At 57.2% G+C, this 9528-nt stretch overlaps 1 long non-coding RNA gene across 1 annotated transcript; it reads right to left on the bottom strand.

Moving 5' to 3' along the window:
- Positions 1-4999: 4999 nt before the first annotated feature.
- LOC109491217 lies at positions 5000-7658 on the bottom strand. Its single transcript, XR_002144559.1, has 3 exons — positions 7327-7658; positions 6777-6944; positions 5000-5034 (listed from the first exon to the last, which is right to left on the bottom strand). It is a non-coding gene; the product is annotated as an uncharacterized LOC109491217 (long non-coding RNA).
- Between the last annotated feature and the right edge of the window lie 1870 nt (positions 7659-9528).

Below are 9528 nucleotides of genomic sequence, written 5' to 3'. Positions count from 1 at the left end.
CCATATTCTATCCTGAACCCTGGCACTTCGAGGCCCCCTTTCTCCACGAGAGAAAGGGAATTCAGCCTTAGCCGCAGGGCCGTGGGCTTAGGAGCAGTTTGGAACGGTCTAGGTTCTTGTCTGGTCTGGCCGACTGGCAGGGCTGTTTGGGGAGGGGTGCACCCGGTATTTGGGGTTGGGGGAGGCCTGCAGCGCAGGCAGATGGACAAACACGCCATGCCTAGCCCTGGCCCGAGTGAACCTCCACGGGGCTGGCTGCAGGGCTGCTGCGGGGGGCGTCGCTGTGTGGGACCCTCCAGGTGCAGAGTAGGGGCTGGAGGAAGAATCTGGAATGTGGAGAATTGTATGATCTGGGCTCTGTGGCTGAAGGGGAATTTGACCTGGACCAGGAGGTGTAGCCACACCCCAGAAAGCGGAGGGCTGCTCAGCACCAGGCCCAAGCGAAGCTCAGCAGCTGCCCGGGGAGAAGACACAGTGGCGGCTGGCGCCCAGGTGGGACACACTCTCTGCTCACCTGCGGCGCACACTTCACCCTGAGTGTCTCCCCTTTTCTCCCTGTCTCTGTCTCCCTATCTGTCTATCTCTGCTTCTGTCCCTCTCCATCTCCGCCTCTGCCTCTGTCTCCATCTCTCTGTCTCTGTCTCCCCTCCTCCATCTCTGTCTTCGGCTCTCTCTCTCCATCTCTGTCTCTCTGCCTCCCTCTTGTTTTCTGAAAAGCAGCCCTGTTCACCTGTGGAATTGCTCATTGCCTCCCCTAGTTACCTGTCTGCGGGGTCATGAGCCCCCTGAGGGCAGGAATCTTGCCCGGGCTGTTTACCACTCCTTCTGACAAGGCATCTGACACATCAGGTGCTCAGACAACTCTCCAGGAGCGCTGTGCGCGCCGGCTCTGCGTGCTGCGCCTGAGGGGACCGCGTTGGCTCTGGCTGGTCTTCTCATCCAGCTGAGGGTGCGGCGTCTGTCCCATTTGTGTCGCTCTCCTGCTCCCCCGAGGAGTTTGCTCCAGGCCTGGCAAGAAGCTGAGGCTGCAGGAGGGACTCAGGGGGCAGGAGGAACTGTGGTTTCCTCCTTGGGTCCTGTCCCAAAGATGACAGCTTCCCGTTCCTGCTGGAGGGACCCAGATGGAGGACAGGCCCAACCGAGGGGTGGGATGCACCAGGGCCCCTCTCGCAGGCAAAGGTCAGAGGCCCTGGGGCGAGGCAGGTCTGAGTTTGCATCAAGGTGCAGCTGCTTCCCCTGGGAGGGGGCAAGTAATTCAAATTCCCTGTGGCTCCCATTTCTCATCTGCAAGTGGGGCCAAGAATAATCATAGTAATCATCATACTTAGAATAGTACTCAGCTCATTTAGATCTAGTGGGGGAGGGGGCGACATGATGCTGAGTCCCTGGGTGGTCACAGACACTCAGTAAATGGCAGCTATCACCCCCGCGATTATGGCTCTTGTGAAGTTTGGGGGGCACGGTTGGAGCTTGAGTGCCGGCGGCTACTGAGCCTGAACCCTGAGAGCTGGGTGGGTGGGCCCAGCTCTTAGCAGGCAGATGCCCTGATGCCCCCCATCTGGCTGTCATCACGGAGGTAGCCGTGCTCCCACCGTGGGGGGTCAAGCCTCTGGACCCGGACTCTGAGCCCCTTGTCTCCCTGGCACTGGGGTCTTTCTGGTGTTCCAGGGGACCTAGCAGCAGTCCGAAGACTTGCCAATTTTGGAGCCTTTGTGTCTGAGGCCTCGGGGTTTCTGCTGGGGAGGACCGGTCCCTGTCTTTTCTCAGGAGCTTTCCCAGCAGGAATGCTCTCTCTGGCCCGGCGCCTGGCTCTTCGAGGTAGTGCAACCTCTCCAGAGTCCTGCCAACAGGGTTTGGCTCCTCTAGGCCCCTGGGGGTCGGCTATGGGGCACGCAGGGCTCCAGAGCTGCCCATCAGGGACTTCAGGGAGTGGTGGCCAGGCTGGCCAGCAGGTCCTCCCCTCCCATTTTCCTAGGACTGCACTCCTCTGAGGGTTTGTAAGAGGCTTCCAAAAAATTTAGCAGATAGCATGGTGGTGCTTGCAGTCCGGGCCTTGGTCCTGCCCTGAGAACTATCCCATCACGCAGCCCTGGAGTCCACAACAGATCCTTTCGAGGACCACCCACCCACCTGTGCTCTCCGGCTGGCTCCCCTAATGCTGGAAAACTGTCTTCTTTCCTTCAGACCTGCCATGGAGCTTCAGGATCCCTCAGGATGAACAGAAGGATGTCCCTGGGTCCAGAGGAAGGAGCTGGTGGTAGGCAAAGCCCGGGTGGCCAGCGGGAGTCAGGGGATCCTCCTCACACAGTCAGAGCAGAAGCCAAGCAGGTGCGCTGGGTGGGGCTGAGGCCGGGCCAAGCCCTGGGTGGGGAAGGAGGTTTAGCCTTGGGGGGAGGGGGGCGCCTCACAGGAGCCTGGAGGAGGGGCTGGGAACACCCTCTTGTTGAGGGCTACCTGGGGAACCCGAGTGGCAGGAATAAATGCTCAGCAACCCTGTGTGGGTGCTGTACCATACACTTTACACGAGCGATGCTTCTAGGTCTCCCACTGTCCACGAGGAGGAGCTGTTGTTGATCCCGGTGAGTAGATGGGGAAGCGGAAGGTCAGAGGGAGGTGACATGGCCAAAGTCACAGTTAGCAGACTACAGGGCCCTGTGCCAGCGCAGGCTGCTCTGATTCCCAAATCTGTTTCCTGCCTTCCACCTCCCCCCTCGCCTCTTCCCTCCATCAGTCTTCTGGAAGGCTTTCTCTGCGCCAGCCCTTCCTGGAGAGGAGGCTCTGCCTTGGAACTTTTGGGGCTGCTTGGAGGTCTGAGCCTTGGAGCCATTTGTCCTTCTTTCCCCATGTGCTCCTGTCCCCTCTGGGTCGCACACAGGCTGTGGGAGGAGACCAGTCAGCCCTTCCTGACTTCTCTATCAGGGACATGAAAAGGGGCCAAGGGAGCCCACGGTCTCACCCAACTGTCTGGGTCACTGAGTGCTGCCCCCCAAAGGCAGGCCTGCAGGGATGGGAGCGACCCCGGTTCCCTACATCTGGCTAAGGAGTGGGAATCCCCAGGTATCTCTGGTCTCCCCAGAGCTCATGCTGGGGTGACCCTGATGTGCTCCTGGAACCCTATGGGAGAGCAGAGCTCGCCTCCCTGCAGCAGGGGCCTAGATCCTGGCATGACAATGTGTGTGCCTCTGAGCCCTGCGCCAGCTCCCCCACCCTGTGCTCCCCGCCAGCAAGGAGCGGGCTCCCCGATGGACTCGCAGCCTTCCCTGTTCTGACTTCCAGGGGATGCTGGCTGGTTTGAGCGCTGCTCCCTCACTGTTTGAACCGTGAGTCCTCCTGTTTGCAAGAACAGTGACTTGCATATTTGAGTAGTTCAGGAAGGGGAAATTCAATAAGATGCCAACTGAGTAAATGCCACTCGCTTTAAAAAAGTAATTTAAATTGCCAGGTGGATACACGTTTGGGTGAAAGTACCTTTCTTGCGCCGGCGTCGCGGCAGGCCTGTCTGCTCCTGCCTGTGGGCCTCAGCCTCGGTACTGGTGGATGGTGACGCGATCACTGCGCCCAGAGAGCAGCTGGGCGCTAACTGGCCTCTCCTGCCTGCTTCTCTCGTCACTCCTGACCGGCCACCAGCAAGGGGTGCTGGGTGCGGGGTAAGCTGCCCCTCTCGTCCTGCTCTGGCATCTTCCCTCTTTGGGGTGTGGGAGGAAGCCATGCAGTGTCCCATGGCTGCCACCAGGGGTCACCAGGCCCAAGGGCTGGAGGGTGGACGCTGGTGGCCAGGAGCAGAGCCAAGCAGCAGGGGCAGGCAGCCAGCGGAGGAAGCCAGCAGTAACCTGGATGTGAGCGTTGGTCCGGATCTGGGAGGCCAACCCTGGCCAGGCCCTTGGGCTAGCTGAGTGCTGCACTTCAGCAGCTGGGGTGCCCTGGCGTCCCACCTGCCTTGCAAGAGCTGCAGGCTCTGGGGGTCCCAGGACCCGGTGTCGGTGGCTTCTGGGAGACACGAGGCCCAGCGCAGTGCTTGAGAGCTGGTAACCTTTGGAGTCATTCTGAGCAGGCTCTAAGTCCCGGGTGGATGTGGGCCACCCCCTTAACCTCTTTGAGCCTCAGTTTCCCCATCTGTAAAGTGGGAGAAACAACCCAAGGTTGCTCGAGGGCTCAAGGAAATAAAGTGTGCGGAGCACTTGGTGCAGGCCTGGCATGGTGGTGTCACTGAGCAGATGGAAACGACAGTTCCTGTCCCTGTCGGGGGTTTTCAGAGGGACTGTCCTTCCCATTGTCGCCTCCTCCAAGACGCTGTGTGGCTCCTGCTGGTTCTTAATGTCCCTAATCTCCTGTTGATTATTCCTGGGGTTTCAGCCAAATAAGCACTTCCAATTAAAGCTCCTGCCACTGCTCCCAGTTGAGTCGCCATGGCAACGGGAGTGGGGATTTTACTTCTTCCCTGGAATGTACACATGTGTGTGAGTCTTTGTGTGGGTCTCTGCTCTTGCGTCTGGCTGTTACCAGACCTCACCCCTGTGGGGCCCGGGGTCGGCAGGTGGGCGGACAGAGGGAGGCTGAGAACCCTTCCCACGGGCCTCCTGGCAGCCTGGGAAAGGCTTTGTCCTAGAGTGCTCAGGCCAGTGTCGGGGGAAAATGCGGGTTTCCCCATGCAAGCGTGGCCTCAAGGCCCCCGTCCAGCCCGGCTTCCGGGAGCGGGCCGTGCTGGGCGGTAGATGGTCCTGCCCGAGTCTCTGGAGCATCTGTGAGTGTGTGTCTGCACGTGCGTCTCTGTCTCTCTCCATGTCTTGAGCCGGTCGTTGGAGCGGCATCTCAGACAGAGACAGAATTCTGAACTCCGCTCAGGCCTCGGCTGATGGAGGTCGGGGAGGTGCTGAGCTGGAAGGAGAGCTGCGAGGCCCGAGCTGACCTTGGGGGGGGGGCTCTGAATTCCAGAAGCGTTCAGCGTCAGTCCTACCCTTCGGCTCTGGAAGTTCCTGGAAAACAGGCTGGCTGCTTCAGGCGCAGATCGGCTGGGACTCTTCCAGTTGAGAGCATCTGAGCAGTCGGTGCAAAATACAATGGACAAACGAAAGAAAGAGAAAAAGAAAGAACATGTATGCACACACATCACACACGTGACACACACACACACACACACACACACACACACACACCCGGGGCCCCGGTAATGGGAGTCCAGGCTTGTCTAGTCTCCTGCACACCTGGATCTGGGGCTCCAAAGGGCGTGGGGCTCTGACGGTGCCAGGTCTCAGCTCAGCCTCCCTTCCTAGGGTGGAAAGACGTCTCTGTGTGTGAGGCGGGGGTAGGGAGGGAGGTTTTCTCTGACACTGTTGAGAAAGCAGATCTCATGGAAGGGTCTGACAGGCCCCCTCCCCACCTTCTCGCTCTGGACACTGCTGGAGAAAAGTGCTGAGCTGGAGGCTGGACCTCAGGCTGCAGCCACGTGGGAGTAAGTGGGTGTCCATAAGCAGCTGGGGTCTCTGAAGACCTTTATCCCTCCATGGCCCCCCAGTCCAGGGAAGGGAGTAGACCTGCCGCCACCAAAGCAGCTGGTCTCACCTGACTGTCACATGTGCTGAGCCTCATTTTCCTCCTGGCAGCCCCTGCCCTGTGAGCTGCTGCCCAGGGTTTTCCCTGCTCAGCTCGCCGTCATCTTTCAGGGCCCAGTGCAGGGGCAACCTGTTCTCGGTGGCCTTCCCTGACCTCCCAGGACTTTCACAGGCCGGTTCTCTGGGTCCTGACATTCTCTGGATTTACCTCAATCCTTGTACTTATCTCTCAATGTCATAAAGATCTGTCTACTTGTTCTTTCCCTCCATTGACCTGCGAGCATCTGGATGGGTGGAAGTATGTTTGTGTTCTCGGTGCCTGGCATGGTGCCAGGCGAGAACAGGTGTTCACAGTGTTCTTGTGGACCTGGAAGGGAGGGCCGGAGGAAGGGAGGGAGGAAGGAAGGGGGGGGAAGGCAGTGTCCTTCCTCTTCTTTCTCAAAGTTGGCTCTATGTCTTTTAGTCCTTCTCCAGAATTAACATTACAAAACAAAGATCCAGGTGCCCCAAATGCCTCAAATGTATACCTTGGGGGCATACCTGGGTTTCTATTAAAAACTAGTGTCTGTCACACCATCTATCCATTAAGAGATTGGATCCCTTCTCTCTGGTCCATTTTTCCATTTATGGATTTGCCTTTTCGTTCTGTCCTCACTCCTGCATTTGTTGTTGCTCTTTCTTTCACCTCTCATCCCTGCATCCCTCCCTCTTTCCCTCCCCCCATCCATCCATCCATCCGTCCATCCAGTCACCCCTTCCTTCAAAAAAAATGTCCTGTGTGTCAAGTGCCGTTCAAAACATAAAAACCAATGCCATGAAAAGCCAGACAAAATCCATGTTCTCATGGAGTATGCCTCTATCTATCCATATAACAATCAACTATCTGTCAGGCCATCCATTCATCCCTTCATGCATCTGTCCTTCCATCCATCTGTGCATCCATCCATGCCTCCACTCTGCATCTATGTATCCATCCATCCATCCATCCATGCATCCATGCATGCACCCATCCGTCTGTCCATCCATCCATCCATGCATCCATCCGTCCCTCCACTATGCACCTATGTATCCATCCATCCACATATCCATCCTTCCATCCATCCATCCACCCACCTGTCCGTCCATCCATCCATCCATCCATTCATTCTCTATCACATAGTTATGCTAGAAGTCAAAGCATGTGTTTACTTTGGCCAAAGAAATACGAGCAAAAGTGATGTGTGTCACCTCCGGGCAGAGGTTGAGAGGCAGCTCCTGTTTTGTTCATTCCTTTCCCTTCCACCACAGGTGCCAGCAACATTCTAGGTATTTTCTGCCTCATCAGCATGGGTCCTGGAGCGAGGAACAGTACAACACGCACGCCACTCTTCCCTCCAGCATAACAACCAAACTGCTCTGGACATGTGGCAGGAGAGAGAATCAAGACTTTGTTATAAACCATTACTTTTTTTGTTGTTTTTTCTATAGCATACCCTGGCCTAGCCTGGCTGATAGATACAAAGTGACAGATTGTTTTCCAGATGGTTATGCCAATTTACATGCCCGTCCTCAGTGATTGGGAGTGCCTGTCTTACTCTACCCTCACTGCCTGGAATAGCATCATTGAAATTTATTTTAAAAATCTGATCAATCTGAGAGGTGAAGAGGAATCTTATTTTAGTTTCCATTTCTTTGATTAGTAGGGAGGTTGATCATATGGGTAGTGGTCATTTGCTTTGCTTTTCTGCGTTGGAAATGATGAATACGACGGTGTCAGAGGAGTTCAGTTTAGTCCTACCTGGAAGAAATCAAGGGCAAGCATGCGAAGTCCTGGCAAGGCAGTTCCCACAGAGAACGAAACTGTGCCGCGGGAAGTTCTCTGCTGGGGAAGAGGCAGGTGGTGCAGGGGCTGGAGCTGGGAGGCAGGTGGAGGGCAGAGCACGGGTCCTGAAGCCTGGAGGCCCCTAGCGGTCTCCTCTGAAGCTCGCGTTCCTGTCTTGCATGTTTCTGGTCTTTGAGTCCGCAGGTGGGCGATGGGACCTGGTAGGGGCCCCGTGCGCCCCTGCTCTGGCTCAGCTGGTGCCCAAATGCCCGGCTCTGCCGGCCGACAGCTCCACTGAGGGTCTGGAAGCCGGCACAGGGCTGCCCATTCCAGCAGCTCATTATCCCCCGGCTTATGTAAGCCTTCGCCAGGTTGCGTTTCTGGTCCAGGTCTTTAAAAGTAAGCTGCTTACATAACTGTTTCGACAGCGCATTTGAATTAATTTCCAACATTACCTTTGTTTTAGAATGAAGTCATTGGGGACCAGTGGGAGGTGGGGGGTGGGCTCCAGGGAGAGCATCCCTTTCCTCTCCTTCCCCTGCCTCTACCCCCAGCCCCTGCCCCCAGGCCCTGCCGCCAGCCCTGCTAAGTGCTGGGGACTCCCGGGAATGGGAACGCTGCAAAGTGGCATTTGTTCGGAAGAGGTGGCTCAGGATTCCAAATTTCCCTCCGCCTTTGTGCCCAATAAATTATTCAGGTAAATTGCTTCAGCCTCTGGAAAGAGCCAGACCACGCAAAGGCCTTCAGCCACGGGGATGATAGAAACAGAGGAGACTCTGCCGGGCCGTGAAGGAGCCGGAGATGGGAAGCCACTTACTCCTCAAAGGAGTCAGGGCCAGCGGCAGTGTGGTCAGGGGCAGCAGGGGCCTGGCTGTCTGGGCTGTGGCTGCTCTCCTGGAGGTCAGCTGCATGTCACAGAGGGTGTCACTCTGTGAGGGTCTCTCCCAAGGCAGGACTCCGAGTGGAAGAGAGGAAGGGGGCACCTGGAAGCCTGCCTGGGGCAGTGGGGGGACCCCTGGCCATCTCCTCAGTTCCAAGTCACACCCGCCCACTCATGTGCCCTCAAGCCCACGGGGGTTACTTCTCTGACCTGACATGACTGGGATCCTTCCTAGGCACGCCCAGCCTGCAGGGAGCTCCAGCCTGCAGGGAGCCCAGAGGAAGGAGTGACATGTCCAGGGGCCTCCACGGCCAGAGCTGGTCCAGGGCCTCACCAGCTTATTGAAGGGTGGTACGTGCCATCTGGTATTCTCCTTGCACGGGGAGGCAAGTTCAGGTCCTGCGGCCTCCAGAGTTAAAGCGTGGAGTCATACTTGATGCTGGAAATTTTATCCATCCCGTTTGACTGGTGGGTGCTTCTAATTGCTTTGTTACCCGGGAGAATCCTCCAGAAAGCCCAGCCTTTGAGAAGTAGCTGGACAGCCAGAGGACCTTCGCTGCTCCCTCCTCTAGCTGGCTCCACTCGTCCACTCTAGGTGAGAAAGCCCTGGGCAGAGAAACGAGTCGAGCCTGACATACGAGCTGCCTGGTGTGTGGGGCCTGGTGGGGCTGAAGACTGGGAGATCCATCCCAGAGATGAGAGGAGAAGGGGGGGCAGGGAGGTGGAGAGGGCATTGGAAGCCAGCACTAGGAGTTGATGGGAGACCGAGGATGGAAACCACAGGGAGTTGCAGAAATCTGGGGATTTCTGGGGCATGAGAGAGGTTCTGGGATCCAGGTTTGTGGGCTGGCCGGCCAGAGTGGACAAGGGTCGGGGAGACTCCCTTCCCAACTGGAGACAGCATGGGGGACAGAGAGCCAGCACAGTCCCCACCCCTCTGCAAGCACAGAGATAGGAAGGAGTCTGACAGTTTGCTTTTTAAAAAACGTTTTTATCTTTCTAAAATCCCAAACCAAACCCATCAGAAAGCCTTCCAGTGGAAACTCTGCCCCTAGACAAACAACGTTTTCAGCAAACCAGACCGTGTCCTGGGAGACAGACTGGGGTGCTCGCCGTGCCCACTGCCAGCCTGGGGCAGCTCTGGCATGGGGCTGGGGGAGGAGAGGCGGGGCCCCCAGGGCCTGTGTCTTCCTGGAGGAGGTCACACAGCTCTCTGCTTGGGCACTTGGTTCTCCCTTTAGTTATTCAGCGTGTGCACCATGTGTGGTGCGGACCCAGGCGCAGAGAGCAGACACAGC

Source organism: Ailuropoda melanoleuca, chromosome 11 (genome assembly GCF_002007445.2).
Source record: "Ailuropoda melanoleuca isolate Jingjing chromosome 11, ASM200744v2, whole genome shotgun sequence".
NCBI lineage: Eukaryota > Metazoa > Chordata > Mammalia > Carnivora > Ursidae > Ailuropoda > Ailuropoda melanoleuca.
The sequence above is the reverse complement of the archived record's forward strand: the minus strand, read 5'-3'. Positions and strand labels throughout refer to the sequence as shown.